A 23,291-nucleotide genomic window follows, 5' to 3' on the forward strand; every position below is an offset into this window, starting at 1 on the left:
ACACGGTACTTAGCGCAGCTATGTTACTGGCCGAAATGTGGAGAGCGACATCCGTCACCTCATTCTATTTGTATCAGCAACATGCTCATACATTAATTACTTCAAATTAGCTCTTTTCTTTCCTCCATTAGTTCTGCTACAGCAGATGGTACCGTGGAAGTGTGACTATTTGCTGTTGGCACATTCTTCATTCTTTTCTGATGACCAGATGTGTATTTGGGGCTTCAGTTCCCACAGACCTGCATGTTGTTGTTCTTTTCTTCCTGTATACTGACTAGGTTAAGGGGTCAAAGCCACAGAATTAGCAAGAGAATTGACTATCATGGGCAGGGGGAGAGCTTTATTAAAAATATACCTTCTAGAGTAAATATCAAGATAGCTGAGATTTCCATTGATTTTGATGATGGTTTCAATGTTTTATTTTTCTATTCTGTGGAAATTGTACATTACCTTAAACAAAAAAGCTACATACTACTTGGCAGGGAAAAATGTAAAATGTGAGAATGAAAGAAGAAAGCCTACATTTACCAAAATCAATAAATAAAAATTTTCAAGTAGGACTTGTGGACAAAATAATGAAAGTCTTTGGCTGCTTTTAGTACGTATCAGGTAAAGAGCAGGGACAATGTGAGGCTCTGAATTGGAAAGGGTCTTAACATGACTCATTCAGTTTTTTGTTTTATATAAATAGGAGCAAAAAATGTGATAATAGTTGGAGAAGAATTTAAGGTCAAGATATGATCTTGAAAAAGTATACAATTCTAAAAATAGAAAAATTATCTGGACATGGTGGCAGACCCTGGAGTCCCAGCTACCTGAAGGCTGAAGCAAGAGAATTGCTTGAACCCAGGAGTTTGATGTAAGCTAGGCTGAAGCCATGGCACTGTTGCCCAGGCAATAACAAAAACAATAATAATAAAATAGCATCCAAAAAGAAAAAAATCCATTTATAAATTCTAATAAAATATTAATTATAAGAAAAATGCAAATTTAATCATACCATTCAGATGATATAAAATAATGAAAAGACAACAGTACCACGAGTTGCTTGAGTGGAATTATGGCCAATTTTTAATGATTTACTATGTAGCTACTAGAATTCATACTTCAGTTTTAAGAACATGAGAAAATACATTTTAATGGTAAGCGAGAAAAAGACAATGTTTTATAAGCTATATATTTAAGTGTATTGAAAAGATAAATGAGGAAATACGATAAAATGATAACAGCTGTAGACAGCAGTATATTAATAATGGTTAAAAATGAGGATAGTGATCAAAGCTTTCCTTGACAGGTTTAAGAATTTTTTCTATGATATTTTTCAATAATATCTCATTTTGTACAACTTATAAGTACATTAAGTTCCATATTTTACATCAAATTTTTAATTTTGTTGTTTAGAAAACAGTAAGATAATTGTCCTATAGCAGTGAAACAAACACAAATACGGTTTTTCTCCACACCTTCTATCTTTGCCTAGAAAGTCCTATATTCTGAGATTCATGTTGCCTAAGTGTCTCATATTTGAATCAATATATCTGATTATTTACCATGGAAAGAGTTCCATGGCCTAGGAATAGTAAAATCATAGAGGAGACAGCAGAGGTTGGAAGATCAGAAATGGCAAAGAGGTTGCAGAAGGTATTTTATGCTATAATATAAACTCACCAACAAAGTCAAACAGTTAATCAAAGGGAAATACTTGAATACCCAAGACAGGCTTCATCTACTTCATGGTTTGTCCTCAATGTTTGGTCTGTATAATTTATAATCAAATGTTAGCAAATGCCCAATAGTCAAAAAATATTTTTCAGATAAAATACAAGCACGGACTTATTACTTGGAGCTTGTGATTATAGCACCTCAAAAAGTATTATAGTGAATTGGGGCTTAAGATAGTTAGAATATTGCTTAATAAGAGAAAATTAAATACAGATGCTCCTCAATTTACAATTTTGGTTACATCCTGATTGAACCCATCTTAAGTTGAAAATATCATAAATCAAAAATGCATATAATACCTCAAACTATATAGCATGGCCTTCCTTAAATGTGCTTAGAACACTGCAGTTGGGGAAAATTATCTAGCAACACAGAACACTGTTTAGTGTGAATTGGTCCTTCTCATAGTCATGAGAGATTATCACACTACATGAGGTCAACCCAGAACGAGATCAAACTTTGAAGCACGCGTGGTTTCTACTGCATGCTTACCACTTTTATAGAAATTTCATGAGGGAAACCACTATAAGTTGGGGGTCTGTCAATGTAACCGAAAATTGGTAGATTTAATATAGAAAACAAATCTGTAACTATAATATTTTATTTAAACAGGTAAATATAGCTTCTAGTTTTACATTTCTTTAAGGGTTTCTCCCTAGGCATCTTGAACCTGTGTAATAGAAAGAACCTAAATGACTCCTTTCAAAATTTTGATTTTTGAAAGCATAATTTTAACCCATGCCAAATTAAGTGGCTAACCATAAAGCAAAGGGAAGACAAATGGATGAATTGACTGAGTAAATCTGAATGCATTTTTAGGTACATTAAAACCTACCGACAAGGTGTTTATATGTGGAGTTTGGCTAGGCATAGGCCACAATTATGATTTGTACATAATTTAAAGCATGGGGACCAAACAAGAAAACAGTTTTAAAATGTCCCAATGTAAATCAAAATTAAAAATAATGTGATTTTTGAGAGAGTGTTTCAGAAAGAAAGGTGTAATAAGGGGGCATATATTTCCTTAAGGACCCTCAAACATTCAATTATACTCTCTCCTACAAGGATAATAAGGATATAAAACACAGAATGTTTGGTCTGTATAATTGATAATCAAATGTTAGCAAATGTTCAATAGTCAAAAAATATTTTTCAGATAAAATATAAGCATAATATAATGCCATATGGCAAATGTGCTTTACTGCACAGATGGCTCATAGAAACTTAATGAAGATGGTTTGGAGATTTAGTATGGATGCATAAGTTAGAATCTTTGTAGTGAGACAATACAAGTGATGAAGTTAAACAGTCAAATGAATAAAATAGGTGTAGAAAAATGAGCTACGATAAAGGAAATGAATGTAGACACAAAATCAGAAGAACAATGTAATAATTAGAAAACATTTCATTTTTAAATAATAACTATGAAGGTTAAGAATATTGAGGACATTATAATAGTTGAAAGCAAATGAAGATAAATGAGAAAGTAATCAGTTCCAGATTATCTCATGTGGCAACAATTTATTAATTTAATAAACACCTAGAATTATTTAAGGGTAATACAGGTTTAGTTTAATAACACCAGCTATATTTCTTCAAATATGTGGTGGAGGTTTTATTGTCTTAAAGATATTTTTCTTTTGATTAATTAATGGCCTTACAAAATGAAGAAGTGTGTTCTAGTTAAGAAAAAATTCCCTCATGAAGATCACAGATAATTTCCTAGTGATTAAGGAGGCAGTTGGGCTCACAGGCATCCAATTTCAGGTCCACCTATAAAAAGCACCTTTATAGATTTTTTTAACTCATTGCAAATGATAAGGCACACCCTGCTACTTTGTTGTTTATGTCATCAATTTAAAATCTTATTTATTATGTATTCAGACGTTCATATTTAACAATTGCATAGCTAAAAAATGCCTCTAAAATATGTGTTTTTCTTGCACAGAGAAGACTTGAAATCAAGTCATTATAGTTGACATATCTAAAACCAGATATTTAAAGGTGCTAAGCTTTGCATTAAAAAGTTAATGTGTATTATAAGTTCAGTCCTTTATTATCTTAAATGGGTTAATTTATTTAATGGAAATACATACTCATAAGAAATTAAGTGATTAAAGGAAAATCAATAGTTATTTACTTGATCCACTCTCCTCGTCCATCTGAACATTTCCTCTTCCTATAAACATGTACTTTGAGAAATGTATACTTTGAGAAATTTTTATTCGCAAGTACAGTGTGTGTGCATGCATTTGAGTATATACATGCACTTTGAATACTTTCAATTGCTGTATTTTGTATTATATAGTTATACTAGAATTGGTTTAGCCTTTTTAATAGATATTTAGATAAATCTAGTTTGCAATATTATAAACAATGCTGCAGCGAACATTTTGCCATAAATACCTTGATTACTGTGTGAGTCTATCTGTAAAGGAGTTAAAATGGAATTTCCCCACCTAATGTTAGATGCTTATAAACATACACAGTGACAAAGTGCCTTCTAAAATCACTGTACCAGTCTACATTCTATCATTTTCTATAGCCTTACAGTTCCCTCTTGTCCACCATCCAATTAATGTTCCATGTGACAGAGTGATCACTTTAAAATCTTCAATGAGGTTTGACTTTGTGAGTCAAATATAGAGACCCACTAAGGAACCCCAGAGACATTTTGAAAATTATTTCTGTTTAAGACATTGTCAACTAAGGCTGTGGGCACAATATTTTTTTTCTTCTCATAGTTGAGTTTTCTTTCTTATTTTTTTTTTTAATCTAACTAAATGCTGACAATATTTTTTCTTGGTCCTTGATTACTAGTAACTTTACCATGATATGCTTTGCTGGGTTTTGTTCTTTATCAGTTCAGAGATTTGGTCTTATAGGTTACAACTGAAAGTCTTTCATTCAAAATAGTCATTTTGTTCATCCATAAATATTGGTTTTCTATTTCTACTATTCTTTTTAAAAACATTATGTATGTATTAGACCTTTGTTGTTGTTCCTAGTTTCTTATTCTTATTTAATCTAGTTTGTCTATTGATATTTAAGTTATTTGTGATATTTTCCCCTCAAGCATGACATCATAGTTGAATTTACATGCAATCCACTTCTCTTTGTTCCTAATGTATATTTCACTTTTGTAATGACCTTGTTCTACATTCTCTTTGAGCACTGCTCTATTCACACATTTTGTTTTATTATTTTACTAACTCTCTTCTGAATAATCCATTTTTTGAATCAAGGTGTATCTTCTCAACAATAATTTTTCTTTCTTTTTTTTTTTATTGTTGGAGATTCATTGGGGGTACAATAAACCAGGTTACACTGATTGCATTTGTTAGGCAAAGTCCCTCTTGCAATCGTGTCTTGCCCCCAAACGGTGTGGCACACACCAAGGCCCCACTCCCAACCCTTCCTTTCCCCACCCCTCCCTCCTCCTTTCTCTACATACAATACTTTTAAGAATGTATACCATATGATTTTTCTAACATTTCTTTTCATGGAGCAATTTTCTTATGCTCCATGAAAATAAAGGCTCTTTTCATGGAAATAAAGGCTGTTGACTTTATTTCCTTTTGTTGGTATACAGGAATAGACACGTTCAATCTTTTCTGCTTATTACTTATGTACACATGAGAGTGGTTTTATATAGTATGATCAAAAAATCATGAGTTGAGTCCACTTCAACCTGAACACTTAGTTCATAAATCTTTCTCCTACTGTAGGAAATTTTACTACTAACATTTTCACTTTATAATGATTCATTTCCCAAGAAGGTATTAATTATACCTATTATGGGCTGATGATGATTCCCAAAAATATGTTCACATACTGATCCATGGAACCTGTAATGTGAAGACATTTTGAGGAAAAAGGGAAGACTTTGTGGACATAATTAGGGATTTTGAAATGAAAAGGTTATCCTAGATTAAGTAGGCGAACACTAAGTATTTTCAAGCATCCCATATAAAAAGAAGGCTAAGCCGGATGCAGTGGCTCACGCCTATAATCCTAGCACTCTGAAAGACCAAGGTGGGCAGATTGCTTGAGCTTAGGAGTTCACGACCAGCCTGAGCAAGAGTGAGACCCCATCTCTATTAAAAATAGAAAAAACTAGCTGGACAGTGTGGAGTCACCCATAATCCCAGCTGCTTGGAAGGCCGAAGCAGGAAAATCTCTTGAACCCAGGAATCTGAGGTTGTTGTGAACTAGGCTGATGCCATGGCACTCTAGCCTAGGCAACAGAGTGAGACTCTAGGAAAAAGGAGGAGGCCAAGGGAGATTTTTTTTTTTTTTGCACAAATGCACATATGTTATGAACATGAAAGCAGAGATGCGAGTTGTGCGTTCCATATGTCAAGGAAGGCTGGAAGCCACTGGAAACTGAAAGAGGCAAGAAATAGATTTTCCCCAAAAGCCTCTAAAGGAAATAAGACACTGTTAACACCTTCATTTCAGACTTCTGGACCCCAGAGCTTTCAGATGATAGATTTCTTTTGTCTTAAGCCACACTTTTTATAGTAATTTATTACAGTAGTCATAGGACACTAATACAGTATCCTACCTGAAAATTATTTTTAGTAGTTTAATGTGCATATTTGTGGCGTCAGCTGACTTGCAGGGCTGAGTGCAAGTAGCTTTCTGTTTTGTACTCCGATCTTCAGCCTCCAGCTTATGAACATTATTCTGAGGAGGAAAAGTAAGATGGTGTGTAAAAGTTCCATTTGTCAACTTTGATTACAGTGATTTTAGTTGCTTGTCCTGTAATTATCCTCCTGTGTCACTAACTGCTAACATTCCAAGTAAAAATACTTCAGAACTTTCAGATCTGAATTATTTTTATAAAGAGTTCTAGCTTTGTAGACATCAAGGTGAACTACACTATTGGTATTTAATATTGATAAAATTAAATGAACTATCTGCTTGTGTTTGCAAAAAAAAAAGTCTGACACTATGTGTCTTCAGGGAAAGAGTTATGGGTATAGACACTTGAAACCTATAACTACTACCAGTATTAAATCAATAGCACCCTCTGTTTCTAATGTACATTGCCAATGAGAAAATTAGCTATTTATAAATGGAGTTGGAAAACTGCAGCTGGTAGGCCAAATGTGGCCTACTGGACCACTGCTTAATTTTATAAAGTTTTATTGGTACAAAGCTACATTTACATATTTCTTGGGCTGCTTTTACTCTACAACTGTAGAAATGAGCAACTATGATAAGACCCTGTTGCTCAAAGCTTAAAGTCCTTTCATCTTCAAAGAATATTTGCCTACCCCTGATCTACAAAAAGAAAGTAAAAAGAAACATGATAGATACGCAAGTCTATAAACGTTATTCACCATATTAACAGAGGCAAAAATAAAGATCACATGATCCTCTCAATAGATGCAGAAAAAGCATTTGATAAAATCCAGCATCCTTTTCTAATTAGAACACTGAAGAGTATAGGCATAGGTGGCACATTTCTAAAACTGATTGAAGCTATCTATGACAAACCCACAGCCAATATTTTACTGAATGGAGTAAAACTCAAAGCTTTTCCTCTTAGAACTGGAACCAGACAAGGTTGTCCTCTGTCACCTTTACTATTCAACGTAGTGCTGGAAGTTCTAGCCAATACAATTAGGCAAGACAAGGAAATAAAGGGAATCCAAATGGGAGCAGAGGAGGTCAAACGCTCCCTCTTTGCTGACGACATGATCTGATACTTAGAAAATCCCAAAGACTCAACCACAAGACTCCTAGAAGTCATCAAAAAATACAGTAATGTTTCAGGATGTAAAATCAATGTCCACAAGTCAGTAGCCTTTGTGTACACCAATAACAGTCAAGATGAGAAGCTAATTAAGGACACAACTCCCTTCACCATAGTCTCAAAGAAAATGAAATACCTAGGAATATACCTAACGAAGGAGGTGAAGGACCTCTATAAAGAAAACTATGAAATCCTCAGAAAGGAAATAGCAGAGGATATTAACAAATGGAAGAACATACCATGCTCATGGACGGGAAGAATCAACATTGTTAAAATGTCTATACTTCCCAAAGCAATCTACCTATTCAATGCCATTCCTATCAAAATACCAACATCGTCCTTTGAAGATTTGGAAAAAATGATTCTGCATTTTGTATGGAACTGGAAAAAACCCCGTATAGCTAAGGCAGTTCTCTGTAACAAAAATAAAGCTGGGGGCATCAGCATACCAGATTTTAGTCTGTACTACAAAGCCATAGTGCTGAAGACAGCATGGTACTGGCACAAAAACAGAGACATAGACACTTGGAATCGAATTGAAAACCAAGAAATGAAACTAACATTTTACAACCACCTAATCTTTGATAAACCAAACAAGAACATACCTTGGGGGAAAGACTCCCTATTCAATAAATGGTGTTGGGAGAACTGGATGTCTACATGTAAAAGACTGAAACTGGACCCACACCTTTCCCCACTCACAAAAATTGATTCAAGATGGATAAAGGACTTAAACTTAAGGCATAAAACAATCAAAATCCTCCAAGAAAGCATAGGAAAAACACTGGAAGATACTGGGCTGGGGAAAGACTTCATGAAGAAGACTGCCATGGCAATTGCAACAACAACAAAAATAAACAAATGGGACTTCATTAAACTGAAAAGCTTCTGTACAGCTAAGGACACAATAACCAAAGCAAAGAGACAACCTACACAATGGGAAAGGATATTTGCATATTTTCAATCAGACAAAAGCTTGATAACTAGGATCTATAGAGAACTCAAATTAATCCACATGAAAAAAGCCAGCAATCCCTTATATCAATGGGCAAGAGACATGAATAGAACTTTCTCTAAAGACGACAGACAAATGGCTAACAAACACATGAAAAAATGTTCATCATTTCCATATATTAGAGAAATGCAAATCAAAACAACCCTGAGATATCATCTAACCCCAGTGAGAATGGCCCACATCACAAAATCTCAAAACTGCAGATGCTGGCGTGGATGTGGAGAGAAGGGAACACTTTTACACTGCTGGTGGGACTGCAAACTAGTACAACCTTTCTGGAAGGAAGTATGGAGAAACCTCAAAGCACTCAAGCTAGACCTCCCATTTGATCCTGCAATCCCATTACTGGGCATCTACCCAGCAGGAAAGAAATCCTTTTATCATAAGGACACTTGTACTAGACTGTTTATTGCAGCTCAATTTACAATCGCCAAAATGTGGAAACAGCCTAAATGCCCACCAACCCAGGAATGGATTCACAAGCTGTGGTATATGTATACCATGGAATACTATTCAGCCATTAAAAAAAATGGAGACTTTACATCCTTCGTATTAACCTGGATGGACGTGGAAGACATTATTCTTAGTAAAGCATCACAAGAATGGAGAAGCATGAATCCTATGTACTCAATTTTGATATGAGGACAATTAATGACAATTATGGTTATGGAGGGGGAAACAGAAAGAGGGAAGGAGGGAGGTGGGTGGGGCCTTGGTGTGTGTCACACTTTCTGGGGGCAAGACATGATTGCAAGAGGGACTTTACCTAACAATTGCAATCAGTGTAACCTGGCTTATTGTACCCTCAATGAATCCCCAACAATAAAAAAAAAAAAAAAAAAGAAACATGATAGAAACTATGCAAAGATTCTTTACAGAAAATGTTTAGTAGTTTTTCAATGGATCACGACAGAGTTTTTAAAGATCTTGGATGGAGATGCGTTTATATTTGTATTGCATTTTAAAGGATTTTTGTGCAAAGATAGTAAAACTGAAATGTGCAAATGTATCTCAGCTCTAAATGAAGTGGTACATTCCAAAACATCAATCATTTCTTTACACAATGAATAGAAATTGCTGAAATGAAAGTTTCCAGATCACTTTAACAAATAAAAGTAAAGCCTATTTCAGATGGAATACATTATTTTCCTAAAATAGATGGACTATATTGTTTACAAAAATCAGTGAGAAAGACAAAATAATTCTGCTGTTTAAGGAGGCAGAACATTTACTTCTGTGCTCTTCTGAAAGTAAGTTTATAATTTATTGTTCTGCAAGTAAAAAACACAAATAAATACAAAATTCACATACACTTCATTACTTACTACATAGCCATGCGATGTATGCACAGGTTTTTAAGAACAAAGCAGATTAAGAAAAACCCTGAAATATGGGTATCAGATTTGTCTCAAATGTTGAAAATAGAAGGCATTTTCAAAATACTTGGACAGCTTTGATATAATAGAGATCAAATTAGAAAGCTTACATTGCTAATACAGCCTTTGTCATACTTAGCGTGATTGTCAATGCTATTATCACAAGTTGCAATTAAATAAAAATAAAAAAATTCAGTGTTTAAAAATACATTCAATGTTTGGTAAAGAAAAATAACCACGTACTTATGTGTTAGTAAAGATACAACATTCTGTTGTCATTACAAACCAATTCCAATGCTCTTAATCATGAAAAAAGAATGAATTCAGGGGGGGGGGGTGGCGCAGTGGCTCACACCTGTAATCCTAGAACTCTGGGAGGTCGAGGTGGGCAGATTGCCTGAGCTCACAGGTTTGAGACCAGCCTGAGCCGGAGCAATACCCCATCTCTAAAAATATCTGGGTGTTGTGGCAGGTGCCTGTAGTCCCAGCTACTTGGGAGGCTGAGGCAAGAGAATCACTTGCATCCAAGAGTTTCAGGTTGCTGTGAGCTGTGATGCCACAGCACTCTGCAGAGGGTGAGAATGTGAGAGTCTATCTCAAAAATAAAAATAAATTCACTGACATAAATAAAATGATCTGGGGTACTACTTGATGTGATGTGAAATACTAGAATTTAGATGGCGTCACCAGGATTTAGATTTTCTCCAAACTTTTCTCTGTGCCAGTTCCATTTTTCCCCCATTCAGGGTCCTTGGCCATTATAAGCCGTAGATTCACAGATCCACAGTGTAAGAAAGAAAATTTGTTTTTCTAAGTAGTTCCAGAAAAGGTTGCCAGATTACTAAAACTTAATCAATTCAAATAGTCTGGCTAAAGCCCAATAAATTGCATTGGTTATAAGAGTGTAAATGGAACTAATTTGGCAAACATTTTGTTATTTGAGAGGGAGGCAGAATATTATGAGAGACATGAATGAACTTTGGAAGTCAAACAGCATCTCTATATAATCAAAATAGAAAAATCTTATTCATCAATGTTTAAAACTTTATAAGTTTAATCTCTGGAAACCACTTAAATATTAGGCAATATGAATACCTGTGCTTAAAAAATATTACAGCATTAAACATTTTTCCAAATGTGTATTTTACTATATATCATGTCATTACTTTGTAATCCAATTCTGTGGTATTACAACTTTCACGATGCCTCCTCCTTGGTTATGAATTTTGTCTCTTTTCATATTGAGTTCATCAGATAGTTTTTCTGGAAACTCTTGTATTTCATAGAAGATTATATTGGGGGGGATTTCTTTCACACATTTACTAAGTGCTTTTCCAGTATCTTTCCTCATATCCACAGCACCTCCTTTCATTCATGAACCCTACTCTATGTTTTGTGCTTCTCCGCCTTACTCATCATCTGTCAAGAAAACAACTCGCTAGAAGAGATGTTTGCCAACAGAAATAGTCAATACATTTTTCTTGATCTCAATCTCTCTTTATTTATATGGTCATCTTGTTGCAGAGACGCTTCAAATTGATGTTCTCCAGATGAATTCTTCATCTTTAACCACATTTGATCAGCCTTGTCCCTACTCAGGCGGTGTTTCACTCCTGTTCTATAATTTTCTACTGTTATATAGTATTTGACAAAGTACTGTAGTACATGATAAATCTTAGCACGCTCAGCTAGCAAAGTCTTCATAGTGCAACCCTTATTATCTAAAAAAGTCGTGTTCCTGGTGGCTGCTTCTTGCAATAGCCTGAGCTACCCAACAGTCCTTCCCACTGATTCAAACCAAGGAGTGTTCAGCATCTGTGCTTTTAACTGGAAGTCTCTGTCTGTGAGCAGCAATTATCACAGTGAAAACGGAAAAGAAGAGGGGGATGAATATACCTCCCTCTTCACCACACAGCTGCTAAGAAGTGTTAATAAATGTTTTGTGTCCCCAAGTCAGAATCTGCTTCCCAGCCCTGTTTGTTATTTCTAGGCAATCTCTGGGCATTTGTATGTTCTGTGAAATTTTATTTGCTCTTCCTCTGTTGGTCAACTGTACTGCTCAGCTTCAGGGTCCTCCTTGGACCTAGTATATTTCATCCTTGTGCAGACTGGTAGAAAAATAAGAGATGCAACTGGAAACATAATCTTTTAAGGTCTCAACTTCAAAGTGCTACACCAGCCCATCTACCCACCTTCCACTGCAACAGCAAGTCACATAGCCAAGTTAAAAACTAACAGGACAGGAAAATACGGTCTGTCCATTCCAGTGACAACAAAAATCAAATGGGAAGATGTGTTAATCATAGAGAGGGAGTATACAATTGGTTTTAAAAAGTGGTTACATCTACTATATCATATGGGAAAAAAATATTCATTTTGTGTTGAAGTATAAGATTTTTATTTATTGTTAACAAATTCAGTCTGTGTTATAATTTATGTGATTTCCTTTTAGATTCTCTGAGCTTTTTGTGCTATAAAGTTTGATTTGTGTGTGTGTGTGTCTCAGTAACAGGTTAGTCAAAATTTGGATGACGTTATGTGGGAGCTTGTTATACAGTCATCATTTTGAACCAATAACCTGAATGTTTTTTTTTTTTTTTTTTTTGTAGAGACAGTCTCACTGTACCGCCCTCAGGTAGAGTGCCGTGGCGTCACACGGCTCACAGCAACCTCCAACTCTTGGGCTTACGCGATTCTCTTGCCTCAGCCTCCCGAGCAGCTGGGACTACAGGCGCCCGCCACAACGCCCGGCTATTTTTTGGTTGCAGTTTGGCCGGGGCTGGGTTTGAACCCGCCACCCTCGGCATATGGGGCCGGCGCCCTACTCACTGAGCCACAGGTGCCGCCCCTGAATGTTTTTTTAATTCAATTTTAGAACTGACCTAGACTTCAGTTTAAGAAGGATATGAAAACAATTTTCAAGTCGTTAGGTGTGCAAATCCATAATTTCCATCTCTACTGACAGTACAAAGAAACATAAGCTTGGATCCCCTCTTAGCTTCTGGAAGGAGAATTGTAGTTACAGACATCAGATGTTGTACAATGGTATATTCCTCGGTAATCACTTATTTTAATCATCACACCTTTTCTTCATTCTATACTACTGCTTGGAAAAATGCATCACTTTATTACAATATAGGTCAATATATTTTATTTTTTACTTTTTTCTTAATTGTTATTAAATCATAACTGTATACATTTTTGTGGTACAATACAATTTGATATACATTGCGGAATGCTTAAATAAAACTAATTAACCATCACCTCACTTATTTTTGTGGTGAGACATTTATAATATACTCTTAGTTGTTTTGAAATGTACCCTTGCAATGTGTACAACAGGTGCGATCCCTCCAAACACCCTCCCTCCAGTAAACACAAAGATAGTCCAGAAAGAAAGAGGGGAGGGAAGTCATTATATCTTAAAATTCTAACTTTGTGTCTGATTTTAAAATCATTGCTCTGACTGAGAAGTGGAAGGATGAAGCTTTATCCAAGTATTCTGTATCTTGATAAAGGTATGGGTTAAACAGGTATATGCACTTGTCAAAACCCAGAAAATGTACATTTAAAATCTGAACATCTCACTAAGTTTTACCTTAAGAAAATAACTACGAACACTTTTTGACTAGTTTGCTCTTTAAGAGTTGCAGAATATGCCACTCAAGATATACTTGACATTAGAATTACTTCAAGGTAAAAAAAAAAAAAAAAAAAAAAAATTTACAGTAAAGGTGACTTGAAAAATAGCCCATGAGCCCTTTCCTTCCAAGATTCCCATGTGAAAGAGCCCCCCTGCCATACCAAGAGAAAAGAAACATTCTTTCACAGGGAGTCATCCCAGGGAGAATTCTGTAAAAGGAAGACATTGTTAAAATAATCTTTATCTCCTTTTGGCCTCACCACATATTTTACTTTTCCATAATTGCCTCTTTGTTCAACCTAATTCAACAGCAAGCATGTAGCTTTTGCCATTTCTTTGTATCATTTTCTTATGAGGCTCTAATATCACATAAAACTTAACATTAAATCTGTATGCTTTTCTCCTAGTTCTCTCTTATGTTCAAGTTCTTCAACCTAGCCAGAACCCTAGAAAGATGGAGGTTGAATTTTGCTTCTACCACTTTTCACCGTAGCATGAGTTACTATGTAATACCACAAAAAGTAGTTCGTAAATCATCTATATTGGTTTCTTTTCCCATAAATAATATTCAAAAACCTAAAAAGTTATTCTATTGACTCATCACTCTTTGGACTTTGGATATTCTAGTCTCTCTCTCTTTTTTTTTTTTTTTTTTTCATTTTTATCTCTTTCTGGTTCCTTGTGAATTTGGTGAGACTGTCTCAAGTTTCTTCTGTATCAACTTTGTGATTTTATGCGGTATTATTTTTTCCCTTCCACGTCTAAGAATTCATTCTAGAATTGCGCTTTTTCTCCTCATTATGTTTCTTTCTGTTACTCAGTGCTGTGTGTATTCCTTTCAGCTTCTCAGCTAGTTGGTTTTTAGTCTATTTATTTCCTCATCTCCATCTCAGTATTTTATGTCTGTCAAGTGCCTGCAACAAATGCTTCCTAAGATGTAGGACTGGGTTTTTAATAGCAAATCCTCTGACCTTACATCTTACATTCTATTTTTATTTTATTTAGCAGAAAACTTTCAAAGATAACCAGATCTAGCTGTGGGTTTTTATTCTGCAATTTTCTCATCCATGAATAGAGTATATCTCGTCATGGTGTTTGCAATAAACAAATGAGTAAAATGAGTGTTAGAATTTGTGACTGTAAAACTTGCTTTTTTTTTTTTTTTTAGAGACAGAGTCTCACTTTGTCACCCTCAGTAGAGTGCTGTGGCATCACAGCTCATAGCAACCTCCGACTCCTGGGCTTAGGCGATTCTCCTGCCTCAGCCTCCCGAGTAGCCGAGACTACAGGCACCCGCCACAATGCCCCCCTATTTTTTTGTTGCAGTTTGGTCAGGGCCAGGGTAAACCCACCACCCTCAGTATAGGGGACCAGCACCCTAGTTACTGAGCCACAAGCGCTGCCCTGTAAACTTGCTATTATTGTTACTGTTAAAACAAGCCAATAAGCTATTCCACACCTGGATGGATTTTTCTACTTGCCTGACTGCCTCTTGGCAAGTTAATTTCTATCTCCTGGATTTATTGGTTGTCCCCAATAATCATGTACTGCCCCTCAAATAATTGTCTATATGATCCATCTCCTCCTTTCCCTGCAGAAAAGGTTATATGAGCTTTTATACCCCATTGGGGAGGTTGGGGTAATCATTCAGTGATATCTGTTCCCATATTTTAATAAATTTATATGCCTTTTTTTCTCTTAAAAAAGAAAATCCCTCTCAGTGGAGAGGGATAAAAATAAGCCAGACCTTGTGTCTATTTGAAAACATAGTGCTTAGATTAACAGTGTCCCGTGAAACTTTATGTGATGATTGCCACATGTAAATAGAGAGCAACAACTGGAGAACTGCCGCAGTGATCCACACAGGTTTCAGCAAATAAATAGATGATGATAAGGGGAGATGGGGAGAAGAATGTGCCTTAGCTTTGTCCACTAAGAGGGAAAAATAAAACCACGATAGTCCAGTAACAATGGGCACAGACCCTATTTTCTAAAGCTATTCTCTACTTAAGGAAAGTAGAACTGTCAGAAAAAAAAATATTTTTTAAGTACAGAGAAGGTGAAATAAAAAAGTTGTCCAAACAAGGATGGTGATACACAAAAAGTACGTGGATGTCAGAATAAAGGTGCTCAAACTGGCCAATCTAAAATATTTTGAAAATTAAAATAATAGTTAAAGGTTAAAGTCTAGTGAATAAAATAAGGACTCATGATGTCACACAGACAGGAAAAAAATAAATGAATGAGTTGTTCCTTGCATTTGAATGCCAACCAATGATAATATTAAGGATGTGTTTGGGATAATAGATGAAGTTTTAATATGGACAGTAGAATACAAAATAACATTACACCAATGTTAAATTGATTTTTCATAATTGTGCAGTTATTAAAGAGAATGTTTTCATTTTTAAGATATAAATCTTAAGGATTTGGTAAAAGTACAAATTTCCAAATTATACACATACACAGTTTCTTTATGTTAGGCAAGATCCATGCCTCGAAGGACTTAAAGTAGGAAAGGGTCTATAATTTTGTTTCTCTTTTTTCGTGCAACTGGAAAGGAATAGGCAGGAGGAGGGATGGGGGATAGTGTTTGGTTAATGGTTCAGCGTAGCAAGTCTCCTTGTACAATCTCTTAAATCCTGAAAAATATTTGTTGCTGTCTTTAGAATGCCTGTCTTCTGCTAAAGCCTAGTCCTATCCTATGGAGGAATTTTTCTTAATTAAATAAGTCCTATTTAGTATTCTTAGTTAACATCTTTAACATTCAAATGAAAACTTCCTATAGCCTTATATAGTCTGAGTAAAATACAGAATCTTTACAAATTTGAACTTGATGTATACACCAATCCTCACACACGCATCATACTATCCTTTTATACGTTGATGATGAAAATGTTATCCTTGTAAGTGGAAATTTTTCATGACATCTAAGTTGCATATAGTAAAGCCTATAAATATGATTTAAACTATCAAGATATAGATGCACTTCTTAAAATTATACAACTCAGGCTTAATATCTCTGAACCATTTAACGATGTTGGTAGAAATTTTCATGGATATAAAGGTAAGCTTGTGCTGCTCCACGGACCAGTTAAATTTCCCCGGTAAAATCACTGTCCTTAGAGAGCCACGAGCAAAAAAGCACTGCTAAATAGGAAGAAAACTTGAGTCACTAAAGTGTGCTGTCAGAGAACTCCAGATCAACAAGAAAACAAAGATTTATAAAGTGACTGTGGAAAGAGAATACGTGGGTGTGAAAAATAAAATTGGCTCCTGAAGTTTCACTACAAATATATTGCCATCGATTTTTCTGGAGAAGAGGCAGAAAATTGCCTAGTGACATTAAAAGGAGTGCAGATTGAACACAGAACATGCAGAAGACAAAAATGGCCCCCAAATAAAACTTCATCCCCCGTCATAATGTTTATATCCATATAGATGTGGACCAGCCACCTATTTTCCTCCTGCCTTTCCCCCGACAAGATGATGTGTGTCATACAGGCATGAGATTCCACTCAGAATTAGGACATGTGACTTTACAATCAAATGCCAGATTTTATGGGGTAGAAAAGGTTATGTTTGGCTTATGTATCAAGGATTTAAAATGTTTCTCTGAAATAGTCATGCAGTCCTCCAGTACATAACATACAATGGCATTTAAGAAGAGAATATATGTAAAAAAATTAAATTGCCATTGAGTCAAGCAAACTACATTCTACTTAGGATTCTGCAATAAGTCCATGATCATAGACAAATACGTTTTGTCTTGGTGCCCTCATTTAGAAAATCAGACAGTTTTTAGGGTTGTTTCTCTAATTTTTAACAACTACATTCTGATTCTAAATACATATAAAAAATTCTTTTAGAGCCCTTAAAAATGGACGTCTTTTCTGTTTGGATTAACTATATTTTTGTGGACCAACAATACCTTGTTTACCTTAGCATTTTGCAATGTAGAAACTGATTTGCTTAAAAATAATATGCAAAATTGTCAAACTATTTTCAGACCCGGGAGCCTACTTATGGCCTCAGTAGGGAAATACCATCCCTCTGTGTGTTTGTGGGTGTGGGCGGCAAGTGTGTTTCCTTATTTGGGCTCTTGAAAAGGTCTACAAACAACTATGCACTGGTAATAATGCTAACATCGACAGCCCTACAAAGGGTGGCAAAAATGTGTACCCATTTTAAGAAAGGAAAAAGTTGTATTAAAATTGTAATATTCTATATATACCAACAACAAAAGATGAATACAAGTCATGTTTGACTCCTGTAATTTGGTCATTATGAGCATCCTGACATTTCTATATGAACTGCTTGAGCAACATTGACCAAAGTGTTTATTTGTATTTCTGTGTGTGCTGCTTCAATTTCTTCAGCGTAGCTGGTTTTCTACAGTACCTCACCTCCTTTAAGGTCCCCCATACATAGAAGTCAAGGAGTGTTAAGTCATAAAAATATGGGAGAAACTCATCCAGACCTCCTCTTCTATCTATTGTCCTAGCAAATTTTCGCTGAGTTAAGCTCTCACATCTCAATGCATGTAATAATCTTAGGATTAAAAACTTCCCACTTTGCTGTTTTCAGCTTGTTGTGCTAATTCCTGTCTCACATGCACCTTGTGAGGTGAGCGTGTAACCTGGAGAACAGCTTGGTGACTACGGCTCACAATACTATGTTTTATATACTTTAACTTTGTTAAAAATAGATTTTGTGCTTTCATCACGAGAGAAAAGGTAACTCTGTGGGGTGATGGCCATGTTATTATAATTAGCTTGAGTGTGGGGATCATTTGAGATAGGGGGAACCAGCAAATACTGCTTGGTAAGACCTGAACCAAAGTCTCTGATAAAATAGCTAGAATCAAGATGATCACAAAAATGACCTCATTACTATTACATACCAGTTATATACAATGCATTAGTATACTAAGAGAAACTTCCGCTAGGAAGTTATACCTTAGAGTTAAAAATTGTACGTTAGAAAAAAGTCAGGAATAGGGGAGCAGAGGGAGCGTATCAGCCTCTACAATGGAAAATTATGAAATCCTTTCCGGGATTTACAGATGGTTCTGTTCTCAGCTATGAGCCAGTTAATTAATGTGGTGGGCAGGACCTCTTGAGAAAAAACCCTACAGTATCCAGCAAGAATATACAGTACTAGGGCGGCACCTGTGGCTCAGTGAGTAGGGCGCCGGCCCCATATGCTGAGGGTGGCGGGTTCAAACCCAGCCCCGGCCAAACTGCAATAACAACAACAACAAAAAAAAATAGCCGGGCGTTGTGGCAGGCTCCTGTAGTCCCAGCTGCACTGGAGGCTGAGGCAAGAGAATTGCGTAAGCCCAAGAGTTAGAGGTTGCTGTGAGCCGTGTGACGCCACGGTACTCTACCCAAGGGCGGTACAGTGAGACTCTGTCTCTACAAAAAAAAAAAAAAATATATATATATATATATACATACACATACACACACACAATACTAACTGCCGCGCCCACGGCATTACTGCCGAAGCGAGGCGGCGCTGACCGCGTTTAGAACGCCGGTAAGGAGGCTTGTGCTCCACGGAGCTCCGCCCCCAGCGACCCCTGCACAAACGGCATCAGAAACGGTGCTCTACGTGCCAAGTCACCCTCAGGAGCTTGAACGACCGTGGCAGTCTTTAAAATTTATCACTTTGTTTTTCTTTAACATAAGTCTGTGTGTTCTATTACTAATCACAATGTGCTTTCTCAGGGCCGGACCCATTGCACTGCAGGATGAGATAAGGCACGAGCTTGCTAGGCTCGATGCCGCCTATAAGTCAGATACTAAGATGTTTAAGTAATAAATACCTTCACAGTAAATACCAATGATTTCAGACAATGTATAGATGTTTTGTTACAAGAAGAATCATTTATAACTAGAATAAACAATGATCATATACAAATCAAAATAGTACAATCACACAAAGGCAGGGAAAGCAGGATAAACAGAAAAGTAAGAAATTATGCCAGCCTTCCCTTTGCCTTGAGCAGTTAGCAAAAAAATGCAAACCTTGTTATCTCTGAAAAGAGGAAGAAGCAAACAACTTCACAACCATGCTGAGACCAGCTCTTTTATAATGAGTTAAACTTTGTACTGTTTAGTCTGGACATGCTTTTGACTGTTATCAACAAAAGACAGAGCAATTGAATTGTTGTTGAAAATGTCTCGAATAATCAGAACTTACCTAAACATGAAAAACTGCAAACATAAAAGAAAAATCTGTACATCTAAGTAAATGATTGTAACTCTCCCACTAACTCAAAATAACTCTTGTGTATGACACCCCCTGCCTGTAAAAAAAAGTGTATAAATACTTGCATGCTTTCACAGTAAAATTACAGCTGCATACTTTAACCCGTAGTGTGTCAAACTGTCATTCCTTCGCCGATCTCTCAACCTTCCTCGTTCCTTCTCCCTGCTTTCCCTCAGACTGAAGCCCACCGACAGGGTGGTCCGCGGCAGGTGGCGCCCGAACAGGGACCTGAAGGACAGGTAATCTTCTCTCTTTTTCTTTCTTTTTCAAGGTTGAGGACGGCTCTTACCAGGGAGCTGCAGTCCCGCCGGTAAAGGCTGACCGGTTAAGTGTAAGTAATCACAGGATTCATGGGGCACGCACTAACTAAGGAAGAAAGAATGTTGAGTATTATGTTACAGCGTATGTTGGCTAAAAACGGGTTCAATGTGTCCCTCAAGCGGTTGGAGGATCTTATGCATTTTATTAAGCATGTCAGCCCTTGGTTCGTGGAAGAAGGGTCACTGTCTTTGGATAATTGGAAAAGAGTTGGACGGGAAATGCGCCGTTATATGCAGGCGAACGGGGAACATACACTCCCCGCTCAGACTTTTCCCCTATGGTTACAGATTAGAGAGTTATTGACTGACACCACGTCTTTTGAAGCATTCGTACGTGAAACTGCTTCTGACTCTAAAAGTCAGCCTATATATGAGAATGTTGCAGCAGAAGATGCTATAGAAGGGGAGATGGAGCCTCTATGTGCTACGGCTACGGCCCCCCCGTTACCGGGACCAGAGGGCTCCTTTGATGATGACTGGAATTTGGCCGATGAGATGGAAAAACAGGATGAAGAAGAGGATTTCTTTGATCATGATCATAAGCCCCCCATAGCGTTTGTGAATACGGCAAAGGCACGTCCAACTAAGCGGGTTCCTCGCCCCCCTTTGCCACCCATGGGTTTTCAGGGCGCTATGCGAGAGGCCCGCAGACAGGGGGATTGCACTTTTACATTCCCAATCAGAGAATCAACAATTGACAATGAGAACCCTGTATGGGAACCTCTGCCTCTTAAAACGCTAAAAGAATTACAGCAGACTGTCCGTACTTCGGGCGCCTCTGCGCGCTATACTTTGCAGATTGTAGATCTGGTTACAAGCCTTTGGCTCACCCCTTATGCAAGACTGGAGGAAGCCATTAATAGGATGCTCCCACCGTCAGAGAGCACATCATTGTTACTTAAACAATTAGCTTGGGAAAATGCCAACACACTGTGTCAAGATCTTATACAACCTCTGAGAAAGGCAGGTACTTTACCAGATTACATCAAAGCATGCATGGATGCCTCACCAGCTATAGTCCAAGGTATGGCTTATGCTACAGCAATGCAAGGACAGAAATTCAGCGCCTATGTTAAAAATACCTTCAATAAAGGAGGTAAGGGGCCAAGAGCTCCTGCTAACACTTGTTACAATTGTGGCAAGCCAGGACATATGCAGAAAGACTGTAAGCGGTCCACTGCCAATAAGCCGAGGGGAGACCCACCCGGCTTATGCCCCCGTTGTAAAAAGGGGCAACATTGGAAAAATGAATGTAAATCAGAGTTTCATAAGGATGGAACCCCCTTGAATAATGACAAGGGTGACTCAGATCCTGAAGAACAGGAAATGAGAAAATCAAAAAACTAGAGAGGGGGCATTCTCCCAGCCCTGACCCCAAGGGAGATCGTGCTGCACTGCAGGACACGCAGCAACCGTCCACTTTAAATCCTCAGGCGCCTGAATTCACTATTCATAATCTCCAAAGAGGCACACCTGGAAGTGCAGATTTAGATTTAGCAAGTGAAAAGGATGTCTTACTATCCAAATGGGACGGTGTTACTTTAATCCCCACTGCAGTAAAAGGACAACTTTTGCCTGGAATGGTTAGAATTATAATAGGTAGAAGTTCAAATTATACTAAAAACTTTGAAGTCATCCCAGGAGTAGTTAACTCAGACACCCAAAATAATGGTTAGGACATTAGTAGAGACTACACAAATTCACAAAGAACAAAGAATTGCCCAATTATTGTTATTACCATATGTCCCTTTACCCAATCCTCACTTGAAGTCAACTAGGGAACAAGGTCAGTTCAGCTCCACTGATTATGTGGCTCTGGTACGTGATTTAAATAAAAAACCATTTCAAAAGGTAAAATTGAATGGAAAGACATTTAAAGAGTTAATAGACACAGGAGCTGACAAAACCTGTATTGCAGCTTCTGAATGGCCTCAGTCCTGACCAGTACGCAGAACCGGTTCTTCTTTAATTGGTCTTGACTCAGCTTCAAGAGTTATGCAAAGTTCAGCTTATCTTTCCTGGGAGTTTGAGGGAAAGGCAGGAGTTATTCAACCATATGTACTGCCTTCCCTACCTTTTACTCTGTGGAGCAGAGACATCTTAAGCTCTATGGATCTTAAATTAATCACTGCTGATCATTTGAATGACCAGCATTTTATATAGGGGCCACTGCAGAAAATCATGCAGTTAAAATAACTTGGTTAACAAATAAAAGACCAGATGTCCTCATAACTTCGAGACGAGGGTATGCTTGTGTTTTTCCACAGGATGCGGAATCACCCATCTGAATTCCAGACCGACTGGTCAAGCCAGCTCCTCCGGAAAAAACAATGCAGAAGGAAACGCCAGCGGCCGCTGCAAGATCTCACCCGCCGCTTGGAAAAAATGAAAGTACACTCGCCGATAGCGAACAAAATCACCTGGACGCAAGTTAAAACTCTTACTCAACAAGCCAAACAACTACTACTTTCTCAGGGAAAATCCCTGACTCCTTGCATGTATTTTATAGCTTTCTTAACCCTCATTTCAAGTCCCAAAGTGGAAAGTGCAGTCTATTAGACATATATTCCTAATCCACCTTTGTTACACCCTGTAGGATGGCTAGATCCAGAACCTATAAAAATTTTAACTAATGACACCCTCCGTTTAGGAGGCCTCCAGGATTCAGTCACAGGAACATGCTTCCTCCTTTGTCAATTTTACAGGCAGAGCGGATTCGCTCCCCATCTGCCTTACCTTAAAAGGAAGACCCCCACCATTTTGTGTACAAACAGAATTTAGAGTGTTTTTAACAGACGCTCCGGACCCTAATGACTCCAATAAACGCTTTATGTGGGAATATGAAATGACAACCCTAGGCTATGCTAATTTCAATGAGACCTTTAAAAAGGTAACTACTCTACCTATTCCCAACTGTAAAGAAAAACATAGAGACATTAATCAATTTTGGGATTCGTCCCTAACTAAAACTCCTGTATGGTTGACATGCGGGTTTGCTGATGCAGCCAGTCGGCATGTCCCAGTCAATTCTAAATTTATTATTTGGGACTATTCTGCTTCCTCTGGGGAGGGTACTTATGAAAAATATTTAACAGATAATAGTGTAAAATTCCATAAATATAGATGGTCATCTTTCCCTCCTCAAAAGATTAGACGTTAGTATTCAACTGGTCTA

The sequence above is a fragment of the Nycticebus coucang genome, chromosome 3 (assembly GCF_027406575.1).
Source record: "Nycticebus coucang isolate mNycCou1 chromosome 3, mNycCou1.pri, whole genome shotgun sequence".
NCBI lineage: Eukaryota > Metazoa > Chordata > Mammalia > Primates > Lorisidae > Nycticebus > Nycticebus coucang.